Here is a 14,529-nt window from a genome sequence, read left to right as displayed (position 1 = left end):
GAAAGATGAAAGTGGCCAAAGGCAAGATCCAGCAATCTTGCCATCTTGGTGAAGAGATTTCTAAACTAGGAAGAAAAAGGAATAGAGATTACAAGCCACAGTCAAGTGTGGAAATGGTGGAAAACCAAAGACCCATAGCAACAGGAACAAAAGAGACCTCAGAAATAGACCAGAATAATGCTTTTTTAAGGCATACATATGAAAATGTGCCCAGCCTTGGAAAAAAGTGGGAGGAACCAGAATGCCACATGTTGCCTCACAACTGCAATGTTGTTGGATGAATTAAGACTTGGTGGAAATGGAGTGGTGTAGTGAGCAAACAAAGGTTGTTAGGAATGACAGGCAGGGAAGGTGGTGGAGAGGGTTTTGTTGTCAGTATAAAGGAACATCTTGTCTATAGGAAGCTGCCATATGCGATGGGGCAAGACACTGACTGAAAATCTGAATATCAGGATCAGAGATGAGGACATTTTTCATCAGGAGTGTGTTACAGTATACCCAAACAAGATCAGAAAATGAACAGTGGCTGGGCATGAAATCATGAAATATAGGTAATGTTTTACTTTGTGTTATACCAACCACACACATCATTAGCACTCAAAGCTTCGTTCACAAATAGAAAATTAATTAAGGAAACCACAAGCAATTAATAAAAGCAAACCTTCCTGTCTTCTGATTAAAGATATTATCTATGTTAAATAAGGACATTGTTCTAGATGGTTTGGAATCCCTGCCTGTCTATTTATAGAGCCAACAGTTCTATACATCTATGGGGTGGTGTCATCACTGTATTAATTAGTTCCATCTCCCATGAAATAATTTAGTGCTTATGATAAGCATATTAATTAAGATTTTTCTTAAAGACTAGGCTGCCAGAATCTATTAGATAGCAGAATATTTTTTTTCCAAAAATTGAGGAAATAACTAAGAAGAATGGCCAAGAGCACATTAAAGATTGAAAATACAAACTTTTTTCAAGTAGTATTTAGACTAAAATCTCCTTCTACCTAAATGTTGCCTCTAATAAAAGCAACATTTCTATTTTTAATCATGGGTTAAATTAATTACTAATTAATTTAATTAGTGATTAAGTATTATTACATGAAAAAATAGAAAATATATATTTATATATAAAAATACTAAATTTCATTAAAATGTATATATAAAAATTAAACATTATCTTGATGTATATTTTATGCAAAGCCAGACAGTGACAGAGAGTATAAATTATTTGCTGTAATTACAGTCTAGTGAAGTTACTGGACAGAAGATCACAATCTCATTAAGGCTGTAGGTAATGGTAATACCTTTTCCATACTTCAGAAGGATATGAAAAAATAAGGAAGGGATAAAAAATACTTGATTTCTACTCTGTACTTGCTAAATGCTAACACTACAAGATTATTTACCACAATTAGAAGATAAGAAGGTTGAGAAAGCATGTAGACACCAAAGCATAAGTTTTTAAATAAAGAAATAGAATGAGACCTGACTACTCTTCAGCACAACATACAGTACAGTCACAGAACTTCAGTACCATAATTCACAAAGAAAGGGACCCCCACAGGTTACCTAGTTCAACACATGCTCAAAAAGAGATATAATCATGTCAGGCTGCCCATGGTTGTGTCCAGATGAGTCTTGAAAACTTTCAAGTGTGAGGATTTCACAGTCTCTCTGGGAAACCTCTTCTACTGTTTGATGACCTCAAACTAGTTTCCTGACAGCTAATTCCAATTTCCCATATTCTAACTTTTGTCTATCGCCTCTCATCATATCACGATGAACTTCCAAGAAGATCTGTCTTCTTCTCTGCATACTGCAGTGAGGTAGTTTCCAACAGGTCATAAGCCTAGTCCATAAATTGTGTTTTAGGTCAATCTGACATAGAAGTCTGATACAGAAACAAACTAGTGCAATTCCACAGTTTATGTTATCCTTGTTAAGCTAAATAGCTTTATAAGCTAGTCTCCTAGTCTGTTTTGGATTTAAAAGCTATGTTTCTATCTCAGTATGACCTAACACTACACAGTCACTCTTGGGGAAGAAGTGAGGTAAGAATTGTGAGACACATTGCCAGAAAACTAGTGAGAAAATAATAGTATCATCCAAGACTTCAGGTTCTCCTTAATTTTGAAATAATTTTATTACGTGTCAGGAAGCCATACATTCATATACTACCCAGAGAGGCTGTGATGCAGGAAGAGATCCAGTGCAACTTATCCATGTGCCTAAATTGTGCCTCTTAGATATCCAGGATTCATCTCAAACAAATTTTACTCATTTTGGTGGACCTATGAGATACACAGGACTTGTAAGAAACATCGGTACCATAGGTTGAGGTCAGAGTTCCATGCAGCACCTTTGTTGTGTTTTCAGCTGGACAAATCCTCAGTGCAGTAAGGTAGAAGCTTTTGAAGATTAAATGAGAAAACTATATCTTAAATTGTAGAGTTGTGCCATTTCAAGGGTACTTATATGTCCATTGTACCTATTAAGAACTTTGACATTTCTTTTAAGGGGATAAATGCACTAAAATTTAAGTGCAAGCTAATTGATTTAGATAGCATGACTCAAATTTATCCTACTTGTTACAGTACCTTAGTTAGCTAAGATTAATTCAGACCACTTTAATGCAGTGGGAGACTGCTCTCATCTTAACCAGCTAAAAGTAGGTGTCTAGTCTAAACTAATTGTGTGAATAAGATTTTTGATCAGTGGTGACATCTTTAAAAGGCAACACAATTAGGGTAGTAGAAATCAATTCTAGGATTAAATGACTTACACTTTGTATATGCAACTTTCTCTTCACATTATATGGAGAAGGCACCAAGACCAGCTTGAACAAGTTAACTAATTTTCAGTTGGCAAGTATTAGGTACGTTCTTATAATGTGAAAATATTGTTTTATTTATTTGCTTATTTATTTATTATGCTAGAGAGAACTCATTACAGAAATTGGCCTCTCAAGGAATTTGGTAAAGAACTTAAGACGCTTTTGAATATAAGGAAATCTGAGGCTTTTTGAGGCAGTTTACTTATTTTTTGGTCAAAAAGTCCCCTAATACATACACTAAAAATTACATAAAATTTTAAAATAATCATAGAAATTTTTAATAAATGAGAAAAATATGAAGTGGAATGATAGACAGATTTTAAAAATGTATATTAAATGTCTTGTGTTCACAGATACCAATTTTGCACGTTAATGAGGTACATTGTGAAATTTTTATAACCAAATCAAAACCATAAAGCAGAGTGATGAAAAAAACAAACAAACTATACTTGAAATACTTCATAATTTTTATTCTGAATGAAAAAGTCTTTGCTTTTACAGCAGTTTGTGGTATTTTGGGTTACAATTCTTCAAAAAATTTCAGTTATTTTCAGGGTTAGTTGGAAATTCCAACTATTGCTGTTTTAAAGCTTGAAATAAATTATTTTCTTCTGCAGTTCTTCCTAAATGTTATTATCAATAAATGCAACACTATGATGTTTTGCTTTGATTTGTTTATGGCTTTCCTTGTCAGTTTTATGATGTTATTTTCAAGAAAAAAATATATAAGCATTGTACCTTCTCAAAGAGTTTACATGTAGAAATATCTGACATCTTGGGATCCAGTTTTCACCATTTTCCTGTTTACAAAGCTTATAAAGTGTAGATGTGCTAAGAGCCTCTCTTCAGTAAGTATGAAAACAATGTTTTCCTCATAGCAATATTTTGAAATCATATTCTCAGAATTAAGGTTCATTTTATAGTAAAATATCAGTTGTAACATGGAAATCTCAGACATCCATAGTAGATGACTTGATCTATAAATGCTTCATGCATTACACTCTTTTTCATGAGAGAAACATTGTTATGTCATCAATTTTGTGCTTTCTTAATAGGTTTTTAATTTCTGTTGGATATCTTGTAGGACAGCTAATCATAGAAGCTTTTTATCATCTCAGCTTAATTCAACAGAAGGATACCTTACCATTTTGGACTATCATTCTGAAGATTATCAAACTTCTGAATCTGGGTGTCTATTTTTATCCATCACCAGGTAACAGCTTATCCCTCTTTTTCTGTGTACTATCTTTCCAAAATAAGCCCAGAGTCAAGTGTTCTGTCTTTCTGTTCTAATGGCATGCTATTACTGTTTGCATACGGAATTATTCCATATTTTAGCATAAACTCTCCGTTCTTTCTTCCTATTTACAGTTGAAGTTTTCTTGTTGCTGTAAAACCCTTACTAACTTTCTTTATCAAACCTCTAATTTATATATGATAATTTGTCTCTGAAGAATTATTGAGATTCTGTGAAGCCCAAATTTCTTCTCTTACTTGGTGAAGGAGCTATATTAAAGCAAACATATTCTTCTAGTAACGTAGAAAGAAATATAGGCACGAGAGGGTAAAAGTATTTTTTAACTGAACTAGCTTTCTGTTCCCACTGGTATCACATGATTTGGAAAGAAGGGAAGATAAGTGAAAGTAAGATTAGGAGAGGCTTACACAACAACAAATCCCATTCCTGAAATTCTAGGTGGACATGAAGGTAAGATAAATTTCATGTTACATTAGGGGTTGTGTTCACGTCCAGATTGCATACACTTTAGTTCAGCTATTTGAATGCAATACACTGCATCCTAATTTAGGATTAAAACTTCCAATAGGCATGGCTAGGGAGCTGCTCAGACAGAAGCATTTTCAGCCATTTGAGATGCCTTTGTTAATCCAAGGAAGATGCAATGTGGTCGATGGCAAACTTGTGTCCTATTTACAAATGACAGGTTAAAGGAAATCAAAGATATCTCATACAGCACCAGATACCTTGTGAAAAAAAAAAAAAAAAACAGAGTTATAGAATGGGCTATAATAGGAAATCAGAAATCTCAAACTAGATACAATTGCCTAATTGTAAGCATAAAGGGGTATTTGAGTTGTTCTCAATAATCTGAGCATCCACCTGGGAGTGGCAGACATTAGACTAGACCCATGGGAGATAACTCTTTCAGGAATTGTAGTTAAAAATCAAATCAGATTAGCACAGGATATCTGAGTTTATTAGTAGCCATACTAGGCTACTGAATTGAGTTCTGATTTCTATTTTTGATATACTCGCTCAGTTATATCTGCAAATTTCTTTATTTTTTATGTTTACTGATGGTAACATATACAGCATTTTGTCACCAAACAGGACGTACTGTTTAAAATTATATCCTTCATGTTTAAAGATGATGACAGACAAAGAAACTTTGTGAACAACACATAATACAATTTAGGTTATTATACCTAACAGCTTACCAAGCAAATGGTCTAAATTTTGATGAGTTTTCTAGAAATGGGAAAAATATGTATTTTTTAAAAAATTCAGTGAATAAGGCATGGATTGTGGAATCATGTCAGCTTTCTATCAGCTCTGTGGTCAATGGGGAGGATTTATGGAGAAACCTTTTAAATTGTGAAAGACATACAAACACAAGCCAAAGCATGTGTGCAGCTTAGCTAAATCAAAGACCAAGAATGAGGGTCTGAGTTAAATGCATTTGCAAAAAAAATGAACTGGGAGGTGATGGGGAAGGCCACTGGTGAAGCATTTTCTGGCCCCTTCTTCACATCAGTCTAAATCAAGATTATGCTTCTTTGCTGTTCCAAGGTGAGGACACAGAGATAAACTCTTAGACAGGAGAATGACTCAAGTCCCGACAAAATAACTGAACTAGCACAAGTGAAAATGTTGGCAGATAATGAGGGCTGGATAATGATTCTGTGATTTTGACAAAATATGGTCATTGCAGTCTTCAGAAAGATTATTTCAGTCAGGGATAATTTCACTCATTATTTCAATGATACTTTCACTGAAGCTAAATAAGTGCCCAGTGAAAGAAAAAAGAGAAAACTGAGAGAAGGGTTTGAAACTGTTCTTTTGAGTCTCTCTTTTGTTTGCCAGAATTAAGTCCCTTTTTACTAAAAGACAGATTGAGAATATAATTTCCCCCTTTTGATTCATTGGTATAGATAGCTCCTACATATTGTCTAAAGTAGAATTTTAGTTATTTTGGGGTGGAAAATCTCATTGTGATTCCACAGAATTGGTTTAATTGGTCTCTCATAACACCAGGTGTTTATATAATCTATGTGAAATACTAGAAAGAGTCTGCAGCTGGAAGCTGTGGATTTTTCAATATTAACTTTCCTATACTTACTTCATGTAAAGCTGTTTTTCTTTGTCCAGTTTCTGAACTTAAAACTTTTCTGATTGTAAAATACAGTAGGCTTTCCTTCTTTGCCAAAATACAGCAGCTCACATCTCTTGAATAGACATTACTACTACTGACTTACAGATCATCAAAATTTAGGCATATTTAAGTTTACTGTGTTGACCTTGTCTGGACACCAGGTACCCACCAATCTGTTCTATCACTTTCCTTACCAGATGGACAGGGGAGATAAAATAAGGTGGAAAACCACTCGTAGGCTGAGATAAGGCAGCCTACTAAAGTAAAAGTACAAGTTTGTGCATACACAAGCAAAGAGAAGGAAAAAATAGGTTTGCTCTCTATTTCCATTCAGCAAGAGATGTTCAGCTACTCCCCAGGAAGCAGGGCTTCAGCACATATAGTGGTCACTCAAGAAGGCAAACATTGTAAATAAAAAAGTTCCACCCTCTCCTTCTCATTTCCTTAGCTTTTATACCTGAGCTGATATCATATGGGATGGGAAATCCCATTGATTTATTTGATTCAGCTGGCCTGGTTGTGTCCCCTCCCAGGATCTTGCCCACCCCTTGATGGGGGAGAAATGTTGAGAGCCAGCCCTGATGCTGTGCCAGGCCTGCTCAGCAGTACCCAAAGCACTGGGGTGCTATCAACACCTTTCCAGATGCCAGTGCGAAGCACAGAACTGTAAGGGCTACAATAGCAAAATGAGCTTCATCTCAGCCAGACCCAATACAATCTCCACCCCTTATCCCACACTGTTTGTTTCATATTCAGTTTCTGCACAATTTATATATTTTCTAACTATTCCACTGTATTTATTCCTCATTACTGAAATCCCTTCTTACTAATTCATGCAACTTAAACTGCATCCTTAAACCATTTTAATACCCAACACACAGATTTATACATTTTCATAACTACTATGTTCTGTCACAAATAGATAATATTCTCTCATTTCAAGGGCTTCCTCTGCCCCTTCAGTTCTATGACTTGGGCTTCATCTTACCAGGACGGATACTTACAACAGGAGAAGCAGCACAATCAATCATTGGGCACCAACACCATGTGGGCTCAGGTCATTGTTGCACTCTCCTTGCTCCTCTCAAAATTCAGTCTTTGTCAGTTCAATGTCTTCCTGCTACTTTACTTCCTGCAACATACAACTTACACCTCAGATAATTTTTCCTCAAAGGTTTAGACTCTTTGAGGCACACACTGGGTTTCCCCATTCTTCTGCATAATCTGCCAAGTACGCCCTGATCCTTAAGCAAAGACAATCCCATGAATGGGTTTGCATTTTCCCATGGGAGGAGAAATCCACACAGCTACAGTACAGCTAAATTTTAAAAATATCTAAAAAAGAAAATAATAAAAATCCATGCCCAGTTGAGGCTTTTCTGAAAGCATGTTTCAGATCTTTTCCCCCAAATGGTGAACTTGATGAGTTTGACACTTTCTGACAGATATGAATGTTTTGAGCTTTGAGACTTATAGAACACTATGAAATGTTTCACCTTCTTGTCACCTTTCCATAATAACACCAGAAAAAGTGTCGGCATGAGAGAGATGACAGGGTGTAACACACACAAAAAAAGGCAAACAAAATATGAAAGTAGTATTTCTTTTGTCATGTCCTTGTAAGCAACCTCTTTCTCCTCTATATCAGGGCTTTCTACTTCATTTCTCTGTTTGCCTCAACAAAGATTTTCCCTCCCCATTATCCTTGTCCAATCCCATCATTTTTTCTTTCTATATTTCCTTCTGATTTCCTAGGTCAGAAGACTGAACTAAAAATAAAAAATAGCCAAATATTTATATTAGAAGCAGCTATTTTAGATTCTCTCTATAGTCAGTGCAGAGAAGTATGCACCTTCAAAAATATTGTGCTTCATCTTGATAGTCTATTTTACAATCTTAATTTCTGTTTGACTATAAATATAGCCTGAAGTGGCTACTTCTGTTATGAATCTCTAACTTCTTAAAGTATAAATTTGTCTGGAGGAAGACTCTCTTAATTTTCTAGCTAGAATAATAAAAAGGCAAAACCAGCTGCAGAATATAAAAATACAATTAGGTGTAGTCTGTCCTTAATTTCCTTTAATTTCCAGTAAGAACTTACTTTCCAAAGAATGAACTTATTTTTTCCAAGCATCCATTAAATATTTATATACCTTGTTATATTTATATTTTGTTCAGTTTTTGCAACATTTAGTCTTCTTAGGACTGCTTAATGTTTGAAATACTTTCTGAGACACTCAGACACACTCTTTTTTCTGCATTACCATGCAGTCCAAGAATATGTTCTGCTTTCTGAACCATATGGAAATTTGGGCATTAAAGAACATGTCAGACTTCTGCTTGCACTTGCTCACCCATTAAAGCTTAAAACCTGCAATTTCCACATCTTTAAAGGAAGCTACAAGCTTGGTTGAAGCATTCATGAGCAAGCTTAAAATATTCACAATTACTTATAAAAATAATCTGAACTGAGCATTTTGACCTTAGGAGACTTTATTGGAAAAACCGTATTTGTATATAAATAAACTAATTAGAGATTTAATGTTCAGTATATCTTATTTATATTATACATAAGTGTACATCTATCTATAAATGTAGAAAAGTCCTTTAATTTAAAGTAAGACACATAAGTTTTAAAATGAAGGCCTGATTCCAAATTTTAAGAATGTCCTTGTTTTATATATGGGTGAGTGGGAGAGGCTGTTCCTGAAGAAAATCTATGTCTGAGAGAAGACTGTTTGCTCCCAAGGAAGGGCTGTCTTTTTCAATTTTTTTTTTTAAGTTTTTAATATGGTATAGGCTTAGACTTGTCTCTGTGAGATAAAAAAAAAAAAAAAAAAAAAAAAAAGTGTAGAAACTCAGATTCCTTTAGCTGTATTTATGGTGTTAAAATAATAGAAGTGGGGCCATGGTCATCCATTATGTTTAATTGTCAGTTTGTTCTTCCACCCTTTTTGGAGGTCCCTGAGTAAGTCACTAGATAGCAAAGCCCATGTTCAAGGTTAAAAAAATATAGAGTCCTAAAGATACCTCATTCTGGAGAAAACTACTTATGAGCGTGCAAATAATACAACTGTGGTATGTTTTTCCATGCTCTGTTTTGCCTTTGTGCTGCACACCCTCAACATTTTCTTTCTGCTCACTCCTTCACCTATACAGTAATATGTATGAGATACACACACTACAGCCACTAGGGTACACCAAGAAACTCGGAAGACAGGTTTTATATAGAGAGAACATACTCACTTTGCTTTGCAGGAACTAACATTTGGTCTGTGGGTTAGGAAGAATTTCCTGAAACTGCTAATTTAGCACTGGAAGTGTTTTAATGCTTAACTTTGATTTTGATGATATTCTGCTACATGGTCTGTTGTCCTCCTTCCCATACTTTGGGATGGATGAGTTAACATCTTCTACATCAAAAACCAAAATCTATTATTTATATATTAGCAAAGATGAAGAAAACATAACAGCTCTGTGTGTATAACCACGTGATTGTGAACATAGAACTATGGACAATGATTATCAATAAAGAGTTGGGAAGACAATTACATTTTGAGCCATATGTCATGCATTTTGCTCAAGCAAGACATCTGAGGGAATTAAGTAGAATTAATCATATTAAAGTGCCTTTATATTTCTGTTCCTGAAGGTATGCAAATATTCCACTAAAGAGGATTTAATTTAAAATTAATTTGGGAATTTTGCTTCCCTTTTAGTGGGAATTAGAACAAGCTTCTTTACTCCATTTTAGTGAATTATTCACTTAATTTTAGAGTTATCTTTTATTGGCAGTTGAGAATTCAGACACTTGCTGGAAGCTAACCAAGTGTTTAAGTGGTTAGATGAAACAAATGGAAGCTTTGAATGAGGGCCAGCCCCTTTATTCTGGGAGTTAAAACATTTTTCTTGGTCAAGAAACCCTCTCCTAACATTAGAAGAAATTAAAAAATGTAGCACAAATGATAAAGCATAGTGCTAACTTTTCTAATAAGCTGGACTTTACCCTGGTTGCATAAAGGTATTCCTGTAACTGACGGCCAAAAGCAATATATTAATTTCATGCCTTCCATGTCTCTAGACAGTAACAACAGTTGCAAGGTGTCTCCTTGCAGCATGATACAGGAATATGTTTTATATTACTTGATTTTAGATAACTGTAAAGATGTAATGAGGCGTAATTGAGGTTTCTAAGAATGTAAAAACATGTGTGTATCTTCTCCTGGTGTAATGGGGCCATACTTCCCAAAAGTAAGCATGTCAGCCTGGTTTAACCACCTTCATGCATATTCACTTTGTGAGGTATCCAGTAGCACTCCATATGATCTCTAGCTGACACTCCAAAAAAGCTTGTGTGCACCTGCTCTCTTTTGTGCCACCACTGGAGACATGCTCGATATCTCAGATCATTCAGCATGTCTCAAGTATCACTAGATGTCTATGTGGTAAGTGCAGGCAAATGAAACCATATCAGCAAGAGATAAATTACAGTTTACAACTATCTTCTTTCCTAAGCCAAAAGTCTATTTAGAATCACTAGCATTCATTAGAGAACCAATCTTTACCACTTCCTTTTTCTTTTAGCTTCTCAGATGCTCTGACTTACTATGTCTTCCTGGTCTTTTATTAAACAATACTGTATCTCATCTTCATCTCATCAAAATTCTCTGTTCTTCAAACCTTTCCATCGTCACATCTGATCGCTCCCACTTTATTAATCTCAGCCCTGAGTTCAACAGTTACCTTTTCACCACTGGGAAGCCCTCGGTCCTGCTAATTAAAAAATGCTGTTACAGGGACCCCTTTTTACCATTTATCATTTTCTTCATCAGTCCTCCTAAACTTTCCATGTTTTCGTGATCTTCCAGTGTACATGCTGGGATTCTCCTTATCTGTGGAGTCCTTGTCACTGCTCCTCCAGTCCTTTCAATACCTCCCCATTCTCAAGAATGCTTACACTGAATGAAAATGCCTGTGCTCTCTCTACTTCTGTCCACTTGCCCTCTGTTCATATCTCAGTTCCTTCAAAGCAGCCTTTGAAGGTTTCCTGCAAACAGTTCTGGAAAACTGTAAGGTACAGCACAGAGCATGATTTTATTTCATCTACTGTTTAACAACATCTAACTGTAAGGACTTTTATGACTTGATCTTGTTTACACCCAGACTCTCATTCAATGGCAAGTGAGGGTATTTATTATGTAGCTGCAGAGAGAAGAATTTATAAGTTTGTCTTAAATAGCCAAGCTTTTATGGTAACAACATGGCTTTTAAGGTAACGACAAACTTAGTGTGCTTTATAACTTTGTTGGTGAATTTAAAGACAGAATAGTAAAAGCACTAGATAGTATGCTTTAAAAAAAAAAAGAGAAAATAAAATAAAAAAGCTATTTAATATTACTATTCAGCTTTTTAATGTACTGTGGAAGGCAGTGGTTAGAGTGGGTCATACATCACTATAATAAAATGTTGCTTTTAAATCCTAGCAGCTGACTAAAATATTTCAGGTGTAATTCATCTGAAACTAGCCCTGCAGCTTGATGTATTAAGCTTTTGATATGAAATGTTTTCCACCTACTGCATCATAATATATTTTTAAAGCATGATGATTTGGCTCAGTAGCTGAATGTGGATTAAATTTAAATTTTCTTTAAGAAAAGCAAGGCAGTTAATATTTTTGTAGTTTAGCTGTATTTTTTTATCATGTTTTGTCTTTATTTTTCACTTAAAAGCAGCTGTTTTACAATAGATCTGAAGCATATATCACACATTCTTTCTAATACAGGGTCTGTTACCATCGTTTTACTGCAGCTGTACAACTAGATCCTGTTGTAACAAACCAAGAGGAGCTTCTAATAAGAAAGAATTAATTTACTTTAATTTCTAAGTTACAGAAAAAGGGATCTGTACTGCATATGGGATTTTTCTACAATGAGCTAAAGAACAATGACTCAAGTGACAAATCAAGCTAGCTCTTGCCTCCTTCAGGAGAAATCCCATCCCCCAGAACAAATTAAACAACTTAACAAACAAACAAAAAAATCTCAGTTTCTTTCATCCAAAGCTACATTGAATTAATATTTTCTGTTGCATAGTCTGAAATTGGGTACTCTTCATTTTTCTTTTCTTTTCTTTTTTATTTTAATTCCTGATTTACACAGTTTTACTGTTGTATATACTTAGCCATCTAGCTTGTAACAAGCTAAAAATTCTTAAGCACAATAACAGGTTTAGCTAAGTAAGATCAAAACCAGTAATGAAAGGAAAACTTTAGATATATGTTCATGGAATTGATAGCCTTCTAGAAAATCTCAGCATCTTGTTCTCTTCAATCTCTTACCTTATTTCCTATCCTGTCCTTTATTGATTAACTCTCTTCATAGTTCTGAATTTCCCTGAAAGTAAGTGCCTGTAGAATTAAAATTTAAATAAAATGGGCATGAGTCACAGTAAGAAATCTGTATCCAAAGGATCTTTAGTTTAAGCAATGCTGAAAATAAGGCTATAGAATGGCCTGGGAGCAAAAATGGTGTCAATGTTAACTCTGCTTTGATCTCATGTTTGCAAATTATATTCAGGGAAGATAATTTCAATGACAGAAACAGTGGTTCTTCTTTGTTTCCTGCATTTTCTCAATCACCACCAAAAAAAACCAACAAACCATTCTCCACTTCAACAAATTCAGAGAACTGGTTTCTCTATATGATTGTGAATTCTTTGGTGATTCCAAAATTTATCCAGGATGTCCTGTATTTCCGTTGATTTACACTTATGATTGAAAGAAGGGGTTAAATCCTGTAATTGGAATATTCTTTCCATTTCCTGTGTTACACTGTGCTTTAAACTCTTTAATCTTTGCAATACTAAGAGGCTTCACTTGGGTACTTGAAGGCCTTCACTCTCACCCCTGCAATCTCCCTTTCATTTGAAACTGCATAAGCATTCAATTAAGTTATTATGTCAGTATTTCTTTTTTTTTTCCTTTGGTATTACCACCATACAGTTATTCTTTTGCTCTTATTTTTCTGTACTTACACTTGCAAAAGGTATTATTATTATTGTGGAAAGTAACTGTTGCTGGGATGAGGATTTTATCATAAATATTAATTTTCAATTCCCTCTTTTTTTTTGTTTTTTTGCTTGTTTGTTTGATTTTGGTTTTTTGTTTTTAGTTTTTAGCTTGCTCAAGAGGAAAGTCTAGACTTGATGGATGATAGAGTAGATAATTGTCAACTAAATATGCAGTAAGCATATTAGTAATATATATGCACAGAACTTAGCATCAAATGAGAGTGCAATTTCTCCATCTGATCAAAGCATTCTTCAGTCAGCACTAATAGCATCATAATGAGGAAAAACTGACAGGGACTTTGAGCAGGTTCCTGCAGAAACTACATAAATACTATTAGTACAGTATTGTGATACAGCCATCTACTGTACCAGAGAGGACCTCCAGAGAACTACACTTGTATGAGAGACCCCCTGCAACTCCAGTTCCTTGCTGCTTACTGGGGAGATCGTTCTCTTTCCTTTTCTCTTTCCTTGTCCCTGTCTCTGACTCTGTCTCTATCTCTCTTTCTCTCTTTTTGTTTTGGTTTTACTCCAAACTGCTTTTATCAATAAGAGTCAAAGTATGACATCAACTATACCCCTTGCAAGTATTTTTATTTGTACGTGTGTGTATGTCAGGAAAATTTTTAACAAATAAGTAAGGAGTAGAAGAGCTTTCAGGATATAGTGTAGATATTCCCTGAATAATAATGATTATAAATATAATTAAGGCAGGTGGGCTCCCACTTCTCTCCCATACTTTCACTTTCATGGTGAAAGACATTTACATGTAATTAATTATAAGAGGAAACCTCAAATGAAGATATCCATAACAATTAGAATGTTATAATCCTGCTGACATCTAGAAGTTTGACAATAAAAGTATACAGCATTGATTAGGGAAAGAAGTTATGTTATGAAATAAAAAGCCAAAACAATCAGGGTGTCATCAGGACACACTGGAAGCACAATCCACTCTTCCAGGCTGCTGCTTGCTTTGCTCACCTGTGGTCTTAGGCTACAGCCTCCATAGTTACTCAAGCTGGCTGTTGGCTGTACAAGCCTAACCAGCAACTGGAGATCTCCAGAGGTCAGAAAGGCTCCTTAGGCAGTGTTTTGAGGTTGTCTGGAGCATGGTAGTGTGAAGGACCAGGCAGAAGCATGGAAGCATGTTTTGTCTCAAATTGGATCCAGGGCTGCATCCACAGGGGCATTACCAGCAGAGACAGAGACATGATCATCCAAATCTACTCA

At 35.1% G+C, this 14,529-nt stretch overlaps 1 long non-coding RNA gene across 1 annotated transcript; it reads left to right on the top strand.

Moving 5' to 3' along the window:
* The first annotated feature begins 410 nt into the window (after nucleotides 1-410).
* On the top strand, nucleotides 411-12,187 carry LOC128784822 (uncharacterized). Its single transcript, XR_008429632.1, has 3 exons — nucleotides 411-551; nucleotides 3,955-4,049; nucleotides 12,011-12,187. It is a non-coding gene; the product is annotated as an uncharacterized LOC128784822 (long non-coding RNA).
* Nucleotides 12,188-14,529: the final 2,342 nt, after the last annotated feature.

The sequence above is a fragment of the Vidua chalybeata genome, chromosome 2, assembly GCF_026979565.1.
Source record: "Vidua chalybeata isolate OUT-0048 chromosome 2, bVidCha1 merged haplotype, whole genome shotgun sequence".
NCBI classification, from domain to species: Eukaryota; Metazoa; Chordata; class Aves; order Passeriformes; family Viduidae; genus Vidua; species Vidua chalybeata.
Note: the sequence above shows the minus strand (reverse complement) of the source record. Positions and strands in the feature narration are given on the sequence as shown.